Raw genomic sequence first — 24,762 nt, forward strand, 5'->3', positions numbered from 1 at the left:
ATGCAGTTCCAAACCTGGTGAAGCTACATCACAGGACTGCTGTTTGGCTGGCATCCTTCCATCTAGGAAAGATGATGGATATGCAGCAAACAATCCATTTAGGTGGAGTGTTTTCTTTTGGTGCACCATTGCTGATGGCTGTGAATCCTTGAGAGGCTTGTTCTGCCGCAAGTGCCACATGTGAAGGTGCCAAGTGTCATGCTAGCCCCCCACCTGCCAAGAATGAGGCACTTTAATTTTGTCAAGAACATTGATTTTAAACTGTTACTGGAGTGAAGAAGATCAGATCAGCTGTGACTGATTAACAGACAGTATTTGGAAGGACAAAGCAGCCATTCCCACAATGGACTTTTGATCACCAGACGTTGAAGGTCGGGGTTGACTGCTAAGAGGCCGAATACACAAACGGACATGGTCAAACCAGCTAGTCACATGACTAACCTGCATGGCAACCTGGGTTTTTTGAATTTGTACAAACAATTTGCCAGAAAGTCTAAAATAAAAGCAAAATACTGCGGATGCTGGAAATCTGAAACAAAAACAAGAAATGCTGGAATCACTCAGCAGGTCTGGCAGCATCTGTGGAAAGAGAAGCAGAGTTAACGTTTCGGGTCAGTGACCCTTCTTCGGAACAGTTCCGAAGAAGGGTCACTGACCCGAAACGTTAACTCTGCTTCTCTTTCCACAGATGCTGCCAGACCTGCTGAGTGATTCCAGCATTTCTTGTTTTTGCCAGAAAGTCTATTGGCTCCTGGAATGAGATCTCTCTTCTGTTTGCTCCCATCTCTTTCTCACAAGCCTCTGAATCCACTGAAGACACATGAACCCCAAGAGAGAAAAGTCTCCTACAGTGAACAAGGTTTAAGAAAAATACTGGGCCCCAATGAAAAGCAAGATCTACCTACAATCAAGGACACTACAGTGAGCTCGAAGAACCGTAACAAAACCCTCTTCAGAGATTGCCTCAAACCTTTCCACTTTATTTTCTTCTCTTTTCTGTCTCTATTTGCATGTGTATATCATGTACGCATGTTATCGTAGGGTGCGGTGTGTATCCACAGGCATTAACCGAATTAGAGTTTAAGTTTAATAAATCTCAACTTTTCTTTTTTAAACCAAAGAAAGCCTGTTTGTGCTGGTTTCTTTGCCTTATAATTGGAAAGCGGTGAACAAGAATTCACCAAGGGGGAGGTAAAAACACGGTGTGTTTAAAGTTAAACCCTGTTACAGTAAGACCAGGTGAAGGCCGAAAGGGAACCCTAGACATCTTTCTCACCTGGTTGTAACACAAGTGATGCTGTGAATGTTGTTTTTGATATTGGCACCTGTTGTTAAAGCTGGTGTAGCAACTGGTTGTTGTGGTATTGCACACCAGTCCACAGAATGTGTCGCCATTTCCCTCTTTCACTGGCTCGTGACTCCCAGGTGCAATAATCAACATTTAGAGCCTTCATGTCACACTTGTAAGCCTCCTTGAACCGGAGCTTTGGGCGACCCACTGGTTGTCTGGCCCCGGCTACCTCACCATACAGAAGATCTTTGGGTATGTGACCGTCTTCTATCCTGTGGACGTGTCTGATCCACCGAAGCCACCTCTAATAATTAGTGCCAACACACCTGAGAGATCTGTCTTTGAGAAGACTGCTGCACTTGCAATTATCTCCTGCCAGTATATACCCATAATGCACTGTAGACAGCGAAAATGGAAATTGTTGAGCTTCTTTACCTGGTAGCTGTTAGTCACCCATGTTTCACAGTCATACACTAAGATTCTGAGAACATAGGTCTTATAAACTATCAGCTTGGTCCTAACGGTCAGCTTGGTGTTACCCCATGCACGTTTTGCAAGCTGGCCAAAAGTGGTAGCTGCTGGTCCTGTGCATATTTTGAGCTCTGCATGAAGAGACAGTTTGTCACCGTGGACCCAGGGTAGCAGAGTTTGCTAACCACTTCTGTGAGCTACACCAGCTGGTGTCAACATTGCTGCTCTACACGAAACAAGATTAGCCAGAACAGGCTCTATTCGAGAGGCTAATTACACCTTCTACTGGCACGGCAAGAGTGCTGAAAATCAGCGTGCGCAAAGGTGTTGGCTTCGCAGGGAGCAACCAGCTGACACAGCCAATTGAGTCACCGGCAGCAACCTCAGAGCGTCTCATCTCACTGCGGTTATCATCCCATGGAGGCACAGTCAACATCATATGCATCTACGCACCAATTCTGAAAGCCAGCACCTCAGATAAAGAGCATTTCTATGATTCCCTAGGTGACATTTTGAGGAACATCCCAAATATCACAGGACTACATACATGTTAAACAGTGGAAGCAGCATGTGATAGACAGGGCTAGGCAATCCCATAACCAACAGATCAGATCAAAGATCTGCAGTCCTGCCACATCCAGTCGTGATTGGTGGTGGACAATTAAACAACTACTGGAGGAGGAGAGTCCACAAATATTCCCATCTTCAATGATGGGGGAGCCCAGCGTGTCAATGCAAAAGACAAGGCTGAAGCATTTGCAACCACCTTCAGCCAGAAGTGCTGAGTGGATGATCCATTTCAACCTCCTCCTGAGGAGCCCTGCATCACAGATACCAGACTTCAGCCAATTCGATTCACTCCACATGATATGAAGAACAGTTGAAGGCACTGGATACTGCAAAGGCTATGGGTCCCTACAACATCCCGGCAGTAATATTGAAGACGTGTGCTCCAGAACTAGCCATGCCCCACCCAAGCTGTTCCAGAACAGCTGCAACACTGGCATCTACCCAACAATGTGGAAAATTACTCAGGTATGTCCTGAACACAAAAGCAAGACAAATCCGACCCTGCCAATTAACGCCCCATCAGTCTACTTTCGATCATCAACAAAAGGGTGGAAGGGGTTGTCGACAGTTCTATCAAGCAGCACTTGCCCAGCAATAACCTGCTCACTGATGCTCAGTTTAGGTTCTACCAGGGCCACTCAACTCCAGACGTCATTACAGTCTCCGTCCAAACAAGGATAAAAGAGCTGAATTCGAGAGGTGAGGTGAGAGTGATTGCCCTTGACATCAAGGCAGCATTTGACCCTTGTGGCATCAAGGAGCCCTAGCAAACTTGAGGTTAATGGGAACCAGGGGGAAAATTCCCTGCTGGTTGGAGTCATACCTAGTGCAAAGGAATATGGCTGTGGTTGCTGAAGGCCAAACATCTCAGCCCCAGGGAGTTGATGCAGGAGTTCCTCAGGGTAATGTCCTAGGCCCAACCATCCTCAACTGCTTCATTAATGACCTTCCTTCCATCATAAGGCCAGAAATGGGGATGTTCACTGATGATTACACAGATACTGTAGCAGTCCGTGCACACATGCAGCAAGTCCTGGACAACATTCAGGCTTGGGCTGATGAGTGGCAAGTGATATTTGTGCCACACAAGTGCCAGGCAACGACCATCTCCAACAAAAGAGAATCTAACCATCTCTCCTTGACATTCAACAACATTACCATACGATCACAGGAAATAGGAGCAGGAATAGGCCATTCGGCCCATCGAGCCTGCTTCACCATTCAAACAGATCATAGCTGATCACCTACCTCCAAGCCATATCCCTTGATGTCATTAGTATTCAGAAATCTATCGATTTCAGTCTTGAACATGCTCAATGATTAAGCTTCCACAGCCTTCGGGGTTAGAGAATTCCACAGATTCATTGAGTAAAGAAGTTCCTCCTCATCTCAGTCTTAAATATTCTGAGACTCTGTCCCCTTATTCTAGACTCAGTAGCCAGAGGAAACATCCTAGTCACATCTACCTATGAGATCACCTCTCATTTTTTGAAAATTTAGAGAATCCAGGCCCAGTTTCTGCAATCTCTCCTCATAAGACAATTGCTCCATCCTAGGGATTAGTCTGATGAACCTCCGTTGCACTCCCTTGATGGCAAGTATATCCTTCCTAGATAACAAGACCAAACTGGTATGCACTTCTCCAGGTGCGGTCTCACCAAGACTTTATACAATTGAAGCAATACATCTTTAATCCTGTACTCAAATCCCCATGTAAATAAGGCCAACATGCCATTTGCCTTCCTAATTGTTTGCTGCACCTACATACTAGCTTTTAGTGACTCATGAACAAAAACACTCAGGTCTCTTTGGACATCAACACTTCCCAACCTTTCACCATTCAAAATACTCTGCCTTTCTGTTTTTTTTCTACCAAAGTGGATAACTTCACACTTGCTCACATTATATTCCACCTTCCATATTCTTGCCCATTCACTTAGCCTGTCCAAATCCCCTTGAAGCCTCGTTGCATCCTCCTCACAACTTACATTCCTTCCTAGTTTTGTCTCACCCACAAATTTTGAAACATTACAATTGGTCCCCATGTCCAAATTATTTATATAGATTGTAAGCAGCTGTAGCCCAAGCACTGATCCTTGCAGTACCCCATTAGTAACAGCCTGCCATCCTGAGAATGACCCACTTATTCCTATAGTCTGCTTTCTGTCTGTTAACCAATTCTCAATCCATTGCAGTATATTACCCCCAATCCCATGTGCTCTAATTTTGTTTGCTAAACTCCTGTGTGGGACTTTATCAAAAGCCTTCTGAAAATCCAAATACACCACATCCAATGGTTATCTTTTATCTCTGCTACAAGTAACATCCTCAAAAAATCCCAACAGGTTTGTCAAACTGATTTCCCTTTCACAATTCCGTGTTGACTCTGCCCAATCATATTATTTTCCAAGTGTCCAGTTACCTCATCCTTTATAATAGATTCTAACATTTTCCCTACTCCTAACGTCAAACTAACCGGTCTGTAGTTCTCTGTTTTCTCTCTTGTTCCCTTCTTAAATAATGGGGTTACATTTGCTACTTTTCAATCTGCAGGAACCCTTCTAGAATCTATAGAATTTTGAAAGATACCCACCAATGCATCCACTATAGCCTGATCCTTCAATACTCTGGGATATAGCTCATCTGGTCCAACGGATTTATCAACTTTCAATCCAATTAATTTTTTGAGTACTACCTCTTGAGTCATTTGGTAGTACAGAACTTGAGTATTGCTGAAAATAGAGACATTTTGTTGAAGCTTTTCATCTTGCGCTCATCAGGACAATTTGTAAGAATATCAATGTAAGGAAAAGCAACAAATTTATACAGTATGAGAAAAGAATGCTGATTGGTTGGTAAGTAGACTCTGGTTGGTATAGGTGTTGCCATGGATAAAGCACCAGTTTACGTTGACTGACAGTGAACTGCCAAGCTTTGTTTGAAATTTGAACCAGGCAGCTTGACTCTGATTGGTCAAGGCATTGCCCTGAGGAATGAACCAGTGAATGGCTGTCACTTATTTTGTTTAGCTGAAACAGGCGCAATGTGTGTACATGTTCTTTCTGTTTGCAAAGAACAGGGCCCTGAGTATTAATATATGTAGCTTCCAGTTCACGCAAATGCGCCACACTGCGAGCCCGACTGACAATCTTAAATTGGTTGTCAGCGTAATTCTTAGCGCACTCAGGATTATTTAGCAAATGTTTTTCAATCTCAGAATCACATCTAATGTTGGACACTGTGTTTTGAGTTTTGCAAGCACGGGCTGGTTGGGTATGGCCTGTACCTTGCCTGTTGCGAACAGCAGAAGGGACATGTTGTTTGATACAATTCACCAGTCTTTGGGATGTACAGCCTATCTACCTAGCATCACACTGGCATTGGAATTCATATATCACATTACTCATTTGTGTGATAGGCAGGAAGGGTAATGTATCCCAAAAATTTGAGCAACAGGTGAAGCTAGTTGTTTCATGTTGCTACTATGCAGTAGCAACACGTTTGGTGTTTGCGACTAACAGGATGCTGCCGTCAAACCAAAAAGACATTCTGTCTGGTTCCCTTAGACTGCCTGGCGGTCACCCGTTCCATCTCTGCCTGCACATTCTTAATGTGTGGTGTGACCACCTCCCTAAAGGTGCTATCCACATAGTTCTCTGCCTCGCGGATGCACTCCAGACACTCCAGCTGCTGCTCAAGTTCAGTAACCCGGAGCTGAAGCTTCTGCAGCTGGTGACATTTCCTGCAGATGTGTTTGTGAAGAACACATGGTGCATCCATGACTTCCACATAGCACAGAAGGCACATTCCACTCGGCTGAGCTGCCTTGCCATACCCTAGCTTTACAAACTAATTATTGTTGGTGTAATAAGTGTAATAAGGAGAATAACTTACCAGTTACTCACCAATCAGCTTCTTCCCCATACTGAAGTAAGAACCAAATAGTGGAGATTGAAAAGGCAGAAAAGAAAAGAAAGAGACAAAGGATCACCTCGTTCCCCTTGTCACTGAACTCCCTCACACACCAACTCACAGCCTCACACTCTGTCCAAGCAGCATTTTCTAATTAGTAATTACTAATAAATTACACCAATTAAAACCTTAGTATTAATGACATCAAGTGACAAGAATCACAGAGGAAAGAAAGCAAACTGTCTTAAAGTTATGTAAACAATTTGCTCACCTTACTTGGAAAGGTTAAAAATCCTGCTAAAAGATGCAGCTGTTGTTGATGAAGAGTATATGAGGCTAATGGAGATTAGTGAGAAGTGTGAAATCGTAAAAAGTTTTGAAGGATGCTGCCACGTCCTATTGTAAACTTTCCATTGACAGTGACTTTAGTGAGGTAACTGCCATGGATCTAAAGATATGGGACAAAGACAGAAATGTTTTCATTCTATATTTTATAGACCTGATGACCAGATTTTGTCTTTCTACAATAATACTTAGTAAGAACAAAACGGTTATTATAGACAAAATCATGGTGAAATGGATAGGGACCATATTTGGGGCCCCAGTGAAGTTTCTGACTGATAATTGAGGGAAATTTGCCAATGACGAGTTCAGAGACCTATGTGAAAACCTAAACATTATGGTCATGAATACCGTAGCTGAAAGTCCTTTCAGTAATGGGCTCTGTGAAAGGAATCATGTGGCGATTGAAGATGCTGCATAAAGTTTTAGCTGATCAACCAGAATGCAAGTTGACAACCATCCTGGCAAGGGCGGATCATACAAAGAATTCACTCTAGATGGTTGGAGGAGATATTCCCTATCAATTAGTCTATGAGCGAAATCCCAAATTGTTTTCTGTGCTGTGTGATCATCCTCCCGTTCTAGAAGGTACTACAATTAATTCAAGTTTTTTCAGTACTTCAAAATCATAAGGGGTCTAGTCAGAGTAAATGGAGAGAAACTGTTCTCATTGGTGGAATAAGGTGATTGGCAAAAGAACCAATGGCAACATGAGGACATTTTTTTTACGCAACTAGTGTTTAGGATCTGGAATGGAATGCCTGAGAATGCGGTGCAGGCAGCTTCAATTGTATTTTCTAAAGGGAATTGTATAAGCAACAGAAGAGAAAAAGTTGCAGGGCTGCAGGAAAAGGGCTAGCTGAGTTGCTCTTGCAGAGAGCCAACATGGACAGGATGGGCCAAATTGTCTCTTTCTGTGCTGTAACCATTCTATGATGCTCTGCACGTTGCCGGTCATTGCTAAGTGCACACATGTAAACACCTTTACAAATATTGGCCATGATTTTGCTGAACTCCTGATGTCAGGCTCTGTGGCAGGGGGCGGGGGGCTAGAAGATCATTCCGGCAGCGGCCAGTCATGAAGCCCGACGCTGGGAGTACCGGACCTGATCTTCCCAAAGGTGGTGAAGCTCCACGGTGGCCTCACCTCCCCGCACACCCCCGCCACCGGGCAACAGGACCCGGAATAAAATATTTAAATTAATGAAATGAATACATTAAAATAAAATCAACAGCGATCTTACCTTCGGGCCACAATCTTCTGAGCATCAGCCGGCACTCGCGCCTTAACTTTCTCGTCCAGGAAAAGCTGGCGCCACTGTGGTGGGGAAGGGGGGAGCTTATGATTTTTACTACAGTGGCGGGGGGGGGTGGGGGGGTGGTGGTGGGGGAGGTGACACCTCTGCATTTTGATCAGTTTGGGGGGGGGTGGGTTGGGGAAGGTCAATTGCTGAAGGTAAGTTTGTTTTGGGGGGGAGAGGGAAAATGTTGAAGTTAATTGTTATTAGGGGAGGAAGGATCAATAGATTTATCGGTGATATATTTGGGGGTAGCCCTTTAAAAATTTAACTGACCGGCAGGGATGGCTGCCCTTTACAAATGACACCAGTGCACAGGCAGCTGGTGCCATTTCCAGCATTGGAGAGTCCGTCCCTCTTCCACATGGTTGGGACGGGGGGGGGGGGGGGGGGGGGCGGCGGTGGTCTGACCGGCTCATTATCCTGGGCTGCTGCGAGGAAGATTGTGGTGGCTTGGCGGGCCGCCAGTTTTTTCGCCCGCTTCCACTCCCAGCAGCCGGGAGAAGAAAGTCCAGCCCATTGCGTCTGCCACCTTTCCCCATCAGAAGTGAGAGTGCCCATCACAAACACCATTTTCAAACTTTAGGAGGTCTCATATCACCCACAATATGGCTTCTATAGACACTACATTTTCCTGGTTGAGATCCTAGCAGCTTCAGACAAAGTATCAGGATCTAGGAAAATGTTTAAAAAACAACCACAAAACTAGTTATCTTAGGATTATTCCCAGCGCCACGTGTTATTGAGTTTAGAAACAGGAGGATAGTGCAAGTAAATGTGTGGCTGGAGAAGTGGTGCAGACTCTTAGGGCATTGGGACTGGTTCTGGGAGAAAGAGGAATTGTACAGGATGGAAGGGTTAGACCTGAACAGAGCCAGGACCAATGCTCTTGCTGAGAGGTTAACAAGTATTGGTGGGGTGGGGTGGTGGGGGTTTAAACTAATTTGGCAGAGGGTTGTAAACCAGAAAATAGCAGAAAGGAGCAACAGTGAGATTCGAGGACAGAGTAATATAAACAACAGTAAAATTAGAAATTTCCCCAAGTTGCAGGGATCAGATTAATGAAAATAGCAAAAGTGATCCACAAGGAATTAAATTATGTGTATGTCAATGTCCGTTGTGTAACTGATAAGGTTGGTGAGCTGCAGGCACAAGTTGCCACATGGGATTACATTGTAGTTGCATTAACAGAAACATGGCTCAAACAAGGCCAGGAATGAGTTTTCAATATTCCTGATTATCAAGTATTTAGGAATGATAGAGAAGGTAAAAGAGGAGGGGGCATGACAGTTTTGGTTAAGGATGATGTTAAAGTTCTAAACAGAAAAGGATAAACTAGATGGTTCTGGGATCATCTAGAATCTATTTTTCTTGAGTTAAGGAACAAAGGAGAAGCTGCAAAGGAGAAACATTGCTGTTTTTTTTAAAATTGTGCTCCAACAGTGAGAAGGAAATAGATGAGCAAACTTATTGGCAAATTTCAAAGGTGTGTAACAGAAATAGAGTAGTAGTTTCAGGAGACTTTAATTACCCTAATATAGACTGGGAAAAATATAATGGTATGGTTGGGAAGGAGAGGGATTTCTGATATGTGTACAGGAGAACTTTCTGGGCCAATATATGTTTGGACCAGAAAGGAGTTGAAGCAGTGTTGGATCTTATTCTTGGAACTGAGCAAGGAGCAACTGGGCAAGTGGAGTGATCATCTAGCTAACAGTGACCACAATATAATTCAGATTAGAATAATTATAGAAAGAGACCAGAAAATAACAAAAGTAGAAATGCTTAACCAGGGAAGAGCTAATTTCAGTCATTCAAGGAGGGTCTTAGAACAGATTGGGAAAGCTGATTATGGGATAAAGCAGTACTGGAGCAATGGAGGGCATTCAGGGAAGAGATGGTTCAGGTACTAACTAGGCATATTCCTTTGAAGGGAAAAGGCAGTGGAGTCAAGGAAATAAATGTTAAAATAAAATGGGAAAACCGAGGCTTATGACAAATGTCAGCATCAAGATTCCATTAATAATCAAGAAGATTATGAAATGTGCAGGAGGGAATTGAAAAAGTTAATATGAGAAGCAAAGAGAGGCTATGAGAAAAGATTAGCAGGCAACATTAAGTTGAACCTGAAAACATTTTATAAACATAAATAGCATGAGCGTTTAGCTCGGGAAATAGTTATGTTTGGACCTGGCTAATGTATTAAATTAATACTTTCCACCTGACTTCACAAAGGAAGTGGATTATGTGACGATTACAATAAGAGAGAAGAGGAAAGTTATGGACAGGAAAGTAATAGAAGTTGTACTAAAAAGATTAGCACTACTGAAAGTTGCTGAGTCACCTGGTCCTGATGAAATGCATCCTAGGTTGCTGAAAGAGGTATTGGTTACAATATTTCAGTCCTCATCGGATAAAAGGAGTACTGTCAAGGATTAGAGGGTTGCTAATGTTATACCACTATTCAAGGAAGGGAAGAGGAATAAACCAGGAAACTACTGGCTAGTCAGCCTAATATTGGTGTAGGGGAAATACCAATCTTTCATGTAGTAAGGCAAGGGTTAATCAAGTAGCGTCAGCATGGATTTGTTAAGGGCAAATCATGTCTGACTAACTTAATTGAATACTTTGATGGAGGTAACAGAGGTTGATCAAGGTAGTGCAGTAGATAATGTACATAAGAGCAAAACCTCCCAACCCCCCACCTCGAGCCTGCTCCGCCATTATATGCACAGACTTTCAGAAGGCATTTGACAAAGTGTCACACAGGAAGTTTATTAAGAAGAAAGAAGTCCATGGAATTAAGGGGAAAGTGAATGCATGGATATAAAATTAACTCAGTGACAGGAAGCAAAGGATGGTGGTAGATGGATGTTTTTCAGACTGTGAGGTGGTTTTGGGCCTATTACTCTTTCTAGTTTTATATATGACCTAAACTCTGGTATAGGGAGCATCATTATAAAATTTGCAGATGATACAAAACTTGTCAATTTAGTAGATAGTGATGAGGATAGTAGTAGACTTCAGAATGCCATAGACAGGATGGTGAAATGGGCAGAAGCATGGCAGAAAGAGTTCAATGCAGAAAGTTATGAAGTGATGTACTTTGGGAGGACTAATATGGAAAAACAGTGGCACAATTTTGAAAAGTGCAGATGAGCAGAGAGACCATGGTATCCAGACACAAATCCTTAAAGGCGGCAGGGCAAGTTGATAAGGTGTTTAAAAAGCATATTGGTTACTTGGGTTTATAAATAGATGTATAAACATAAATGCAAAGAGATCAGGCTAGAACTTTATAAATCACTGGTTAGACATTAGCTGGAGTAGTGTGGACAATTATTGGCATCACATTTCAGGAAAGATGTAAAGGCCTCAAATGATACGGAGGAAGTTTTCCAGGGTGTTACTAATGATCAGGAGAGGTTGGAACAGATAGGACAGTTCGTCTTGGAACAGAAAAGATTAGGAGATGGCTTAATAGAGGTTTCCAAGATGATGACAGGTTTTGGTAGAGTTGATAAAAAAATCTATTCCCTCTGGCAATTGGGTCAATAGCCAGAGGTCATCAACTTAAAATCACTGGCAAAAAATCTAGTGGGGAGATGAGGAAAATTCATTTCACTTGGAGATTTGTTGGAATATGAAACATTCTAATGGAAAAAGCAATGGAAACTGATTCCTTAAATAATTTTAAATGAAAATGGTACTTGAGGATGAGGAACTTACAGGGATGCTGACAAAAAGCAGGGATGTGCGGCTAGGCATGACTGCTCTTTCAAAGAGCCAGAACAGGCACAATGGGCTGAATGCCCCCCTTCTGTACTGTAATATTCTGTGATTCCAGGAAGTCCCTGGCCCTTGCAAACAATGGATGAGTTACCTACTTGATACAATTGAAGATATAGTGAGGATCTCCCACACCTGCCCAAAAGGAGCCAACTGTATCAAAGTTCAAAGCAATTCTAACTTTGATAGCTACCCCATGCTGGAACTGGTCTCCAAGTCTGGCTGCAGAGCTTCGTAACAGCTTCATTCAGGAATCTAAATCACCATTCTAAGGATTCTTCACACGGGTCCCAGATAATGACTCTTTATACATCAGTTAATGGAAGGACAGTTCATGCTGAGTGTCAGAGGTGCAATCACATTGGTCTAGCATGTTTTCTAAGATTCTTGTCTTCATCATTCAGAACTTGCAAATAGAAAGGTATGCCTGTGGGAATACTCACAGCTGGCAGACTTTAACCCAGAAATTGCAGGAAAAATAATGGTGAGTTCACAGCGGTCACCTTTACTAGTGTATAAACAACCGAGCAATTTGTGGCAAGGAAGAGATATGCCATGATATGCGTATTGCCATAAATTGCTTTTGCAGCTTCAAACGTCTGACGAGTATTAAGAAATTACTGGATTAGCACTGTAAATTCAAAAGAATCTCATTGCTGACATATAGAAATGGTATTGCATGGTGTAAGGACCCTGTTAATGACTTCATTTATGATCCTAACATGAAACTCAATGTTGGAGGCCCAGAAAAAGATCAATTGAAACTGTGGAATCTCTTGCCTGCAGGTAGTAAATTGTTCTGGATTTTTTTTTTAATTTAACATTTTACTTTTTTTTCTTACTTTTCCAATCTCTCTCTCTTGTTTCTCTCTCTCTCTCTTAATCTCAATCTTGATTTTCCTCTCTTTTATTTCTCTTTCTATATTTAATATGACTCTAATTTACCCTATTTCCTTCTCCATTGTTCCCTGTGTTGCTTTCTCTATCCTTAAATTATTAGCTAAGGAGATGGGCCATTGGTCCTGTTTCATCTTTATGTTGTTTCTGGTTCCAAGATGTTGGAAAGAATCACACTCTAAACTTGGAAAAGGCTGGAGTCAGTCTTGTTTATTAGAGCACCATGCTTTGTGCTGTCGTGCCTGATTCTTCTGTTACATATAACATGAATCCCCAGTGCAGCCGTGAATGAGGCCCCCCACTGGAACACTTAAACATAACAACTAGTTCCTAGCTAATTAGTTCCTAACACTTTACGGGTAGTATAACAATATATACATATATAACAGGTCCCAACATTCAGGGGGTCCCAGAATATCCCATTGACATCACGTGCCATTATCAATTTGCATTTCAACAATTTGTGACGTAAATACAGCCTGATGGGTGAAGAAAAAGATCAAATTCATGGCACTCGCCACAAGATAATCTGGTTCAGCAATTACTGGCCCTATGAGTCTCTAACCATCATAGCTGTACAGTGACAAAAGATACAGAAGCTTTAAGGATCTATCAGGAAAGCTCCTTAGTGGAGAAACAATTACTTGCAAAAAGACATACCTAAAGTAATAACGTCCTTTAAACAAGGACCAACTGAAGGGAATAGGCATCCCCAGCAGGCTCTCAGTCAATTAGGAGTTGCTCCTACCTCCGAAACACATTGGGGCGGCCACTTCAATTTATAAGCTTCCAGGTTCTAAGAATCTATTGCACAGTTGTGTCGAAGCTCCAAGTGTGCATTAGACAGCAGAGATGTACCATGGTGTGCCAGCCACACTGGCTGTGCAGTAGGCTGCAAATCTCATTGTTCAATAATATATCGAGCTAGCAACAATGCACATCAACATTCTCAGCCCCTATGTGTTAGCAACATCACAAAAATAGTAAGAGGAGTGGGACTTGCTGAGTTACTCTTGCAGAGAACCGGCATGGACACGATGAGCCAAATGGCCTCCTTCTGCGCTGTAACCATTCTGTGTATCTCTTACTTTTGCCAGTTGCAGCAAAATCATTTTAAAAGACCACGGTAGAAAAAGCAATCAAAAAAAGCTGAAATGGACTAAAGCAAATCTTCCTTCTGTGTTCCAAATCAGAGTATTAATATTGATTGCATTACCATCTAATGAAAACGTCACCTGTTTAGAGATTTCTTCCATTTAAGAAACAGGTTAAAGATTAAGGAGATATACCTTTTTGAATAAATGTAGCATATTTATGCATGATCTCAACGAAGTGCACAAATGGGTTCCTTTTCATAAATTCATTTGTTTCTAATCAGTCCAGAACTCTTCCACATTTAGAAACAATCCAATTTGAACACACAAATCAATATATGAGCTTTAGCAACACCTACAGTTTCAAATCAGTTTGCACTGTTCATTAAATGCATTAAATTGACATGCAAAGATAAGGGCAGTAACAGTTGCTTCAGGAACCAACATCAAATGAATAATTTGCAGGAAAGCTGACTGGAGTTTCATGGCACGCATTGTTATTTATTCTGTTTGAGTCTTAAATGGTTTATAAATCATACACAGATGGTATAATTGCAAGCACTCACCACTGAGTGCTAAACAAAGATACAAAGGATTCAAGCCTCAAGTGGTATCAGTTGAGTGGTATGATTCCTTCCTCTTAATTCTATGAAATAATTATTTCAAAACAATTAGGCTGCAAGAACTCATTAATATTCTTGTAGCCAAGCATGCTTATCTTCTAATCTAGACCTTCGGGTTAGAGTTGCAAAGCAAAAAGGGTATGATCACACTATTCTCTAGGCCTCCAGATAGTGAGAGAGAGACACACACAGAGGGAGAGAGATAGAGGAGCAAATCTGCAGAGACATCACAGAGATTTGCCAGAACGACAGAGTAGTGATATTGGGGAACTTTAATTACCCTAATATCAATTGGGATAATGATAGAATAAAGGGTAAGGAGGCGAGGAATTTCTGAAATGTGTTCAGGAGAACTTCCTTGATCAGTATGTTCTCAGTCCAACCAGAAAGGAGGCAATGCTAGATCTGTTGCTGGGGAATGAAGTTGGCCAAGTGGATCAAATATCTGTGGGGGAACACTTGGGTAAGAGTGATCATTGTATCATCTTCTTAGGCAATCCCTTGGGAACGAGGATGACTTTCTTCCACTCCAGGGTTGTGAATCCCTAGGTGACTGAATAGTCCAATTCTGGATCTGTACACCAGGCCGGTGGTGTATGATGAGGTGAGTGGATGGGATGCTTGAATTTCCTAATGCTCCTTCCGCTGTTTGTGCTTGGCTGCTGCCTGGGCATGTCAATGTTGTTCGAACTGGCTGGCACCTTCGTGGATGCTTCTTCTCCATTTTGGGTGGTCTTGGGCAAGAGATTCACAAAAATCAGTGGAGATGTCACATTTTTTCAGGGAGGCTTTAAGGGCATCCTTGTAGTGTTTCCTCTGCCCTCTTGGTCACCTCTTGCCGTGACGGAGCTCAGAGTAGAAAATTTGTTTTGGGAGTCTTGTGTCAGGCATGCAGACGATGTGACTCACCCAACGTAACTGACTAGCCATGACCAGTGTCTAGATACTGGGGTTGCTGGCCTGAGAGAGGAAACTGATATTGGAGCACTTGTCCTGCCACTAAAAGATCTTGCGGAGGCACCGCTGGTGATATCTCTGCTGGACTTTGAGATGTCTGCTGTACAGTGTTCATGCTTCTGACACATACAGGAGGGCAATTAACACTGCTGCCCTGTAGACCATTGCTGACTGCCTCAGCAAGCCCCCTTGTGGGATAAACGAACATCTCATGACTCACCCTAGCCCAGAAACAGCACACCACATTCGTCAGCTCGTATGCCCATACCCTAGAATCAACAGATGTGGCCAAAGAGGAATTCTACTCCAGCCTTGATCACTTGTTGTCCCACGTTCCCAAGGAAGACAAGCTGATCCTTCTAGGGGACTTTAATGCCAGAGTTGGGAGGGACACAAACCTTTGGAAAGGTGTGTTTGGCAAGGGTTGGTGGTGAAGAGCTCATTGCTTGTGGGGGTGTGGGGGAACCATACTCCATGGGCAATCTATGGCCCATGGAGGAAGCCCACTGGGAAAAGCTCCACCTAAATTAACCCCCTCCCCCGCACTAACCACCCACCCTTGACCCACCTCCCCTTGCCAGGATCTGAGAGTCTGGCCCGCTGACCCCGCCTCACTGACCTTGGGTGCAAGCTCCAGCGCTGGGCCTGGGTACAAGGCCTCCTGCAGTACTGGCAGTGGCCACCATTCTGGGTGGTGCTACTGAGCTGCTGGCCATCTGATTGGCTGGCAGCTCTTGGAGGCGGGATCCCTGTCTTTAAAGAGATGGGATCCCAGTGCTCGGCACCTAAGTGCCTGAACGCCATTAGATCACGCTGGGAGGGCTCCAAAAGGCTAAGGTAGGGTTCCCCTTGCCTTTTTGGCCCTGCACGGCGTGACAAAATCCAGCCCTAAGTATTATTTAGCTTGCCCTTATGACAAGTGTATTAAAGAGCAAGGTAAATTCTGCGATTGGACCTTGTATACTTGCAGTGTATATTACGAAATCATGTGTATCCAGCATGATTTTCTACCCGTTAAAATGAATTAACAGAAAAGATGGGCTGAGTATGTGCAATTTCCTAATAAATGTTATTGGTGCGCAAACTGTCATGCCAGGAACATGCAATCGGAAAATTGTATACTAAAACATATTTGTTGTAATTCAGGGTACACTAGCTTCATACATTACTGAAACAATTATAAAATTCCAAAAGTAAAGGAGTATAATTACACAAAATATGGCTGTCTTAATCATATATATGTGACATCATAGGTGAGAAATGGGAATTTTATTTTCATACTTGTGAGAGCACACAAATGTGAAAAATTGCTCCAATACATCAGAGAGCAGATGATCTCAGTTTTGCCTCTAAGCATCATTGATTTTCATAAGTTAGAGCACAGAAATTAAACCAGAATAGCTGTAGTACTGTCACATACATCACTCTTCCCATCTAATTCCCATCTAAAAGTCAGATCTATTACATACATTAGCAGATCTCCACTGATGTTGCTCAGAGTGAATTGGAGTGGTTCCTACTGTAAAGATTTGCATAGACGTCTGAACAATGAGTTCAGACAGTGGAAAACATTTTAACACTTAGACCCTCTTGCAGCAGGGGAGGCCAGGAGCGGGTCAGGAACCCGAAGGTTAGTTGAATAGCCTTTGCCATGGTTTTTTAACTCAGCCATGGCATTAGCATCCCACTTCCTGGTTTCCTGAGCAAGTGGAGCCGTTGGGCATGATGACAATCAACACCTAATTGTTAAAGCCTCACTATCTAAAGGGACCCGAGTAGGGGTCAGAATGGTTCCATTATAGAGCTGCCAGGACAGAGAGAACAGTTGCAATGATAAAGCTTTGATGTTGGAAAGCTGCTCCTGCTTCTCTGAGGCATCCCTGGAGGTCATGCTGCAGCCTGTAAAGGCCTGCAGAGAAACACTCTTCCCAGCAGATTGGAGGAAGAGGCCAACCTCTGAAACCAAGCAAGCATAGCTGGAAGTGACTCAGGAGGGTAGCAACAAGTGTGTGGTACATCAAAGAAGGGTCACTGACCTGAAACGTTAACTCTGCTTCTCTTTCCACGGATGCTGCCAGACCTGCTGAGTATTTCCAGCATTTATTGTTTTTATTTCAGATTTTCAGCGTCTGCAGTATTTTGCTTTTATATTATTGTGGTACATCGCAAATGGATTCAGTGCCAAAAGAGGTTCAATGACTTCATTAGGGCAGGAAAAGTGACTGGCATCCCACACTCAAGCCAAAACCTGACTTCCCCAGCATTCTTGTGCACTATACTCCTCAGACCAACACACCTTTCAGCTCCACTCATTCCTCTTTCTTGAGGCACCTCTTCACCTCTCCATCTGAACATCCACCACTGACACTCACCCTCATCTTACGTCTTTCCATTCTGTCAAACATTCCAATTCTCATGCTCATAACTCTCTGCTTTCTCTCCTTGCAGGAGAAGAGAGCACAGAACTCCAGGGAGAGGCAGCAAAACAATCATTGCCACCCTGACTGTTGTGGAGGGAGATGTAATGGAGATCAGCAGAGTGATGGAGTGCAGGGCTATTGGAGATGGAGAGATGGGGATCCCCCAGATATCTGGTGATAGAATGAGATATCACATAGCCACATGGCACATAACAATCACTCATGTTGAATTGATGCCACCAATAACTGAAATATGATCATCTACCCAATAATGACTTTGAACCCTTTCGCCTTATCAGTTTTAATTCATGTCTTTCATCTCCCACAGGTCTTTCATGTGTGATGCAGGATCTAGTGCAGGGGGAGGTCAAGGAGGTTGCGCACTCTGAGCACAGTCATATGATTCATGCGTACACTGCACCAGGTCAGGTTCACCCACCTCGGTGGGGCCTCCAAGGCAGGTAGCTGGGTTATCACATGTTGAACCACACATCACAAGTGAGCAGAGGAGCTGGTATTGGAGATAGGTACAGCAGTGAAATGACCGGTCGGTGGGCACTGGACCCACCAAGTTCTGCTCAGCTCAGTTCTGCTGAGTCTTGGGGGCCATCCATGAAGAAAAGAATTCTGGAGCAGTAGCAGAAACTGTGTGAGGTTCTGTCAGCATTTCCTAAGGCAGTGCACACTTTTGGATAGAGATTAGAGGAGTCCATCTCTCGCAAGAGTACCATGATGTCTCAGGCCTTTGCCCTGATATCCACCTCCATGGAAAGAATTGACACCAGCATGGAGTGTTATGGACAGATGGGAAGTGGTGTGGGTGACTTCCGCTTTTCACCTCTCAACTGACCACAGATAGTGTTTTTAAAAATAATGTTTTAGTCCCTGAGTGTTTTAATGGTCAAATAAATAGACAAACATGTTTTCTCATAGGTTAAAAAAAGATAAATATTTATTTTATACAATAACTGAAAAATGTTTGTAACCTCACCCATTCACACACGCACACACTCAAGAAAAGATAGAGAGAGTAGAGTGGTAGCATGCAGTTGTGTCCAATTGTGGTAAATGAGTTTGTTGTTTTAAGAAAACCTTTCGATGCTTTTGGAAGGAAATCTTTCAACCGTGAAGGCCTGAAAGTTACTTGTCTCTTAAAGGATGAAGTGTTGCAGGCTCCATGTAGTTAAGCCTTAATCCAAAGTTGATGGAGCAAATTCTGGTTCATTTTTGCAGCTAGAGGAATTCCAAAGTCACCTTGTAACTTCTCTGCTGCAGTAGTAAAATGGTCAGTCGGGCTCCTGCAACTATCTCACAGCTGTTCTGCTGGAAAAGACCTTCTCTGGCTGTTCTCTCTCTTTCTAGAGAGATACTTTTTAAGGTAGAAATTTGTCAGGTTGGGGTGTTGGTCAGGTGACTAAGGGCATTCTCCCCTGGGGTGTTTCATATAATGTTTCATAATATGGGAACCATTGTTACATGATGGCATCTGAATGTGGTTCATTCTGATAAATAGGTGTTACTTCACACCTATTATTTTGGCCTTGGTTTTGGAGTCAGTCGGTCTGCAAAAATCTTTGTTAGTTCCATTCCTGCAGATATGAGTTGTTAGCATGGAATGTGCTGTTTTCCATTTCAATGTGTTTCCCCCAAAGCTAATTCAGATGTAGATGATGTGTTTCATCTTCAACAGACAAATGTGTTTATTGACAATACAGGAGGGGTCACCTGACCTCTATTTCATTTTGTCTGTGGCACAAATGTGTCTATTTTCTTGTGGTCCAGTTCAACAGTTTACTTTTATTTCATAATTCCTCCAGTTCATTTCATATTCCATCCCTGTTCCCTCCGGGAGTGTGATAGCAGCATCAGACACTGCAAGCCACCGAGTGCATGCCTGCATTCACCAATCGCCTGCACACTCAGTCCGAAAGTTTTAATAGGGTGGAGAAAAGCCTCACCTTGGCCATTTGGAGCCTCACTGAAGTGAAGCAAAGTGCTCTCCAGCTTTTGGCTAGCAGGATATGCTGATGGACCATGAGAGGGAAGGTGAAGAAAGGGCATATGGAAGTGGAGACTCTGCTCAAAGTGCTATCACTCCTCGTGCCTTGTCATCCTAATCAGTCAGAGCCTCACATGCTGAGTCCTATCCAGATGGCTGAGTCTGCCCCTGCACAGGTACAGTTGGAACCGTCTTTGGCAGAGCCTTCATGGGCTCCAAAACCCAGAGGGCATCGGCCATGAGCATTTCAGCATTCACGGTAGTGGAATGAGCGACCTCCCTCCAGCTCTGCTGAAACCACCAGGTAGAAGTAATAGGAAAAGGAAAAGAAAGACTTTGTATTTTCACAAGGGGGTAATCACTTGGGTGTTTACAGGTTTGTCACTATGTTAATTTTATTGTCAATGTTTGTGCATCATAAACTTTATATCAAGTCTCCATTGTCCAGTCATCTCCATTGTGCCTGCCATGTGCTAAGTGGCCATCAGCTAAAATAAAAATGAACAGAGTAGAAGACAAGCAATGTAGTTAATGTGATGGAAGGATTATTGATTGTGGGAATGCTTAATGCTGGGGTACGGGGGTGGGGCAGTAGATTCAGCATTGGTGTGACATATGGTTTCACAGCCTCAGGTTAGCTGAATCGTGCCTGTATGAGACTGTCATGGACATCTCTGGCAGCTGGGTGAGTGGCTGCAGGGACGCTGGCCACATCAGGCTGCTCCTCCCGCTCCTTTGAAGATACAGAGAGGTCATCACCTTCCTTCATCTGCAGTTCTCGTCCTCTCTGCTGTGCAATGTTTTGCAAGACACAGCAGACTACTACCATTCGGGAGACCCTTGCTGGTGCATAATAATGGGTGTCCCCCCTCTGAGCATGTACCTGAATTGCATCTTCAGCAACTCAATGGCTTGCACTATGACCATTCCTGTGCTCACATGGCTCCAATTGTACCATTCCTGTTTATCAGTTGTTGGGTTCTTTAAGAATCCTGGGAAATCCCTACATCCAATTTTTTGTTAATTAATGAGAGTTTTGACTGACATTGTATGTTAAGAGTTTTTACTAGTTGTGGTATGATAATGTTTATACTGAAGTACATTTTATTCCTGCTTGTGATATTGTTACAAGGTTTTTGTTTTGTTTTAAAAACTTAGAATTCTGTGTGTTTAAAAAAAACCTGAAAAATTATATTTCAGTGGACATTGACACCTGCAAATAGCTGAAATTTTTGGATGTTTTGAAAGGAAGCTGACTTTGTATACAAGGACAGGAAAGCAGGCTATTTCAAGAAAGCCAGCAAGGGATTTGACCTCCTCAGAGCAACTCTTTGAATGACAAGGGAGACGCTGTCTGGACATATGACCTGGTTATGAAGGTTTTTCTTTCACTTTGGATGCTTTAAAAAGTCAGTGAGTTGGACAAAGAGTAGGCATTTGAAATTTGATTTTTGACCTGCCTGGAGATCAGAGGGGAAGACCCAGAATCCTGCATCTCTTGAGAAGAAACCCTGTATTTCAAAGGTGGAAAATTCCTATTGCCTCCTGTTTCTGAAGTATCCCTGCATCAAGTGGGATTTCTGTTGCCTCCTGTGTTTTAAGAAATCCTGAAATCTGAAGAAATCCTCTACTGCTATCCTGTGGCTGTAAAACCAAAGAAGAATTGTTGCTGTGGCTGTAAAACCTAAGAAGACCTGTTGCTACACCTTGATGAAAGACCTATGTGAAGCCTACTGCAGTTCAATTGCCTTGAACACCTACCCATCACAGACTGTTCATCAACTTTGCCTGGAGAGACTTCGAGTGGCATCCAACTATTCAACTCTGGGACACCTCACCAAACCAAAGAACCTCCTACCAGAACACGACAACCTAAGCTATTTTATTATTTCTTTCATTCCTATGAAATAGCTGTAAACCAAAAAATCTTTTCTCCCTGGTTAATCATTTTTTCTAAATGTATGTGTGTGCATGAGGGCTAGGGAACTAAGGAGCTTTTGTATATAGAGTTATCTCATTATTTGTTAAGACTTTTTTTTATAATAAATAGTTGATGTAGTTGTTGATTAAAGAAACCTGGTTGGTATGCTTTATTCTGCGGGTCAAATAGAATATATAATTGCCTGCTTTTTGGTAGGTGGGGAAATTTATTGATATGCTGCGACCCTTGGAGAAGTGGGACTGAATTAACAGTACACTCCTCCCACCTTGATCGTAACAATATGCCCTGGTTAGAAGCAGCTGAGACGTGACATGATGGGAAATTGTGGTCTGGGCCTTCATTAACCAAGTGTATTATTGACCCCAAATGTTTAAAAGGGATCAAGTGCTAAAAAGGTAAAATTCAAGCAGAGCATCGAAACAGACAGCTGCTGTGTGCGAACTAAAAGATAAACACTTTGGTAGAATTCCAGCGACTCAAACAGAGGGCAGAGAAAACTTGAAGTCTCAAACTCTCAGAAATCTTCACTAATGTCTTTCTGTTCCCTGGACTTGTTCCAGTGTCGCTACAGAATGAAACCCATCTCAGAACTACAAACATTATCCCTTGCTTTGAATCAGCCTCAGGAAAATAACGCCACTCTTATATAAAATGCAATGGCTGAGCAATGTTACGGAATGTATCATTTTGAATCCTAGACAACATAGTTGGCTACCAAGGCCACCATGTATTCCTTGCTTTAGCCAGGCACAAGCATTGAAATGTCAACCTGCTGATAAGAGTCCGAGAGTAGGAAAAAAACAGGACATTAGGAATCATGAGACACTGACCTGCCCTGGGTGGGCAGATAAGTATGACACATCTCTTGCAATTGGGCAGCTCCAATCATAGCAAGGAAATGATTGGGTTAAATTGGTTTCCATAGGCATTGCTGTGTAGTAAGATTATATGACAATTGCTTAGAGCACCCTCAAGTGTAGAGTTACTCAGCCAAAGCAGGCTTGGGACCATTCCGCAGATGAACCGTCGCAGAAAGATGGGCTGGTAGATGGACCACACATGTACATGGTGCACTGACTGACACAATGGTGCCTGGCAAGGCCATTTTGAGTAGTTACATGGAGATTTCACTTCTACCTAGGACGTAATGGTAATGTTGTTGCACTTTGATACTACTGTTCAGACATTAGCATGTGTCAAGCCTGACTTATACTGAATAAAATACAACTGCTGTCACCAATGTCATTTTGAATCATTTCAAAATTTGAGAGTGAAGAGATTAAAAGGGTTAATTAACTCTGACACCACCTAGTTATAAATGTTCCTCACAGGTGTCATCAGCCATGTCCTTAGAAGGTAGCTCTTGTCTCCAAGGAGCCATCCTCTGACTCTGGGGGTGCAAAGATCTGTGGGAGGAGTGACTGGTGCAGAATAAAGGCTTCATAGCAGCTTCCTGGAATCTTGCACAGACATGCAATGAATATCTTCCAGTGGTTACATATCAGCTGAACATTTACGGAATGGAATCCCTTTTTATTGACGAATACTGCTGACTGATCTAAGGGAATCTTGATTACTACATGTGTACAATCTATGACTCCTTGGACCTGTGGGAATCCAGACAATCCAGCAAATTCTAGGACTCTCTCAGTCTGACTGGCCTCATCAGTAGCAAAGTGGATGTAAGTGGTGGCCCTGGAAAGCAAGGAATACAACCTTGTTTTAGGAAGTGCAACCCCATTTTAAATAGGCCTCGCAAGGCCAGTCAGAAAGTGGGCAGACTTTTAAATTGAGATTCCCACCCCAAGTTAAATTTGTTAAAGATTAGCTTAAGAAATTTTCATAAATTTTCTTTGAATGAAAAGGACAGTATTGACTTTGTTGATTAATGCTGTCTGATATAATTCTTTAATTCCTCCCTCCTTTTACTCTATTATGAATGCTGGAGAGCCCATGTTCAATTTCATTGCAAGACATGAGCAGAATTTCAACACTGAACTTCTCTTTTATGGCTGAATTTAAAAACAATTCAAATAAAGAGGTGAATTCCATTAATGGGAAATAAAAGGCTTGAGTACAACAGCAGCAATTTCAGCATAGTCCCGAATGAGCATAACTCCACAAAGTGACCAGCCTGCTTCTGCAGTCTAGTACCCGAGAGGATTGGTTTCATATATATAACAAGTAAAAATGTCACTTTTACCACTTTCTTCAAGTTGATGTTGAAAACATAATAGTTAAATTTGTACCAGTGGTACGTTCCTTCAAACCGCTGTCACTGATATAAACTAGATGAAAATTGTCACCAGAGGCAAGAAACAAAAATATTGTACTTAATTCTGCAGAACCTTTATATCTCAGGATGACAAGAGTAGGATCATAAAATGATTTCATAAACAGTATCCAATGTATTAGCACATGAAACTAAGAGTAAAAATTGAGAGCTCCTTCGACAGCGAAGAGACTGAACCAGGATTGCTTACAGTCAAACATGCATTAATTTGGGCAATCTAAAGTAGCATTTCTGCAACACATCCAGAATCACATGAGGTCTGACTAAGGCCAGAGAATGTGGAGTTAGGGAACAAGTAGCAGAATGGATTGCAAGCTGGCTACAAAACAGAAAAGGTAGAGGTTAAAGATAGGTACATTCTCAAAAGGTTCTGACGAAAAGTAATCAGCCTGAAATGTTAACTGTTTCTCTCTCCACAGGTGCTGCCAGACCTGTTGAGTATTTCCAGCATCTTCTGTTTTTATTCCAGATTTGCTCATGAACAAAAAGTGGGATGTGGTCTTCACAGAATAGTATATAACGCCATTTGACCCATCAAGTCTGCACCAGGTCTTTCGAAGAGCAATCTAGTTAGGTCCCCACATAGCAGTCTAAAAAATGCAAAAGTGGAGAAAAGAGGGAAGAAGCACATGTAGCTGAGATTGATATGCAGACTGTGACTCAAAATCTATCAGATGACCCACTCTTTCTCAAAATCTGTTAGGATGACCCACTCTTTCCCCATGTCCCTGCAATTTTTTCTCCGTCAGGTATTTATCCAATTCCCCTTTGAAAGTTCCTATTGAATCCATATCCACCACCCTATGAGGTAGTGCATTCCAAATCCTAACCACTCTTTGCATAGAAAAGTATTTCCTCATGTCG

The 24,762-nt window shown here is 42.7% G+C and overlaps 1 long non-coding RNA gene across 1 annotated transcript in view; it reads left to right on the forward strand.

The window, feature by feature from the left end:
• The window catches only part of LOC137369638 (uncharacterized), a 67,940-nt gene extending 46,299 nt beyond the window's left edge, over positions 1 to 21,641 (forward strand). Inside the window, exon 3 of the long non-coding RNA XR_010974990.1 lies at positions 20,864 to 21,641. This is a non-coding gene — a long non-coding RNA (uncharacterized lncRNA). The remainder of the gene's footprint in view (positions 1 to 20,863) is intronic.
• Positions 21,642 to 24,762: the final 3,121 nt, after the last annotated feature.

The sequence above is a fragment of the Heterodontus francisci genome, chromosome 5 (assembly GCF_036365525.1).
Source record: "Heterodontus francisci isolate sHetFra1 chromosome 5, sHetFra1.hap1, whole genome shotgun sequence".
Lineage (NCBI taxonomy): Eukaryota > Metazoa > Chordata > Chondrichthyes > Heterodontiformes > Heterodontidae > Heterodontus > Heterodontus francisci.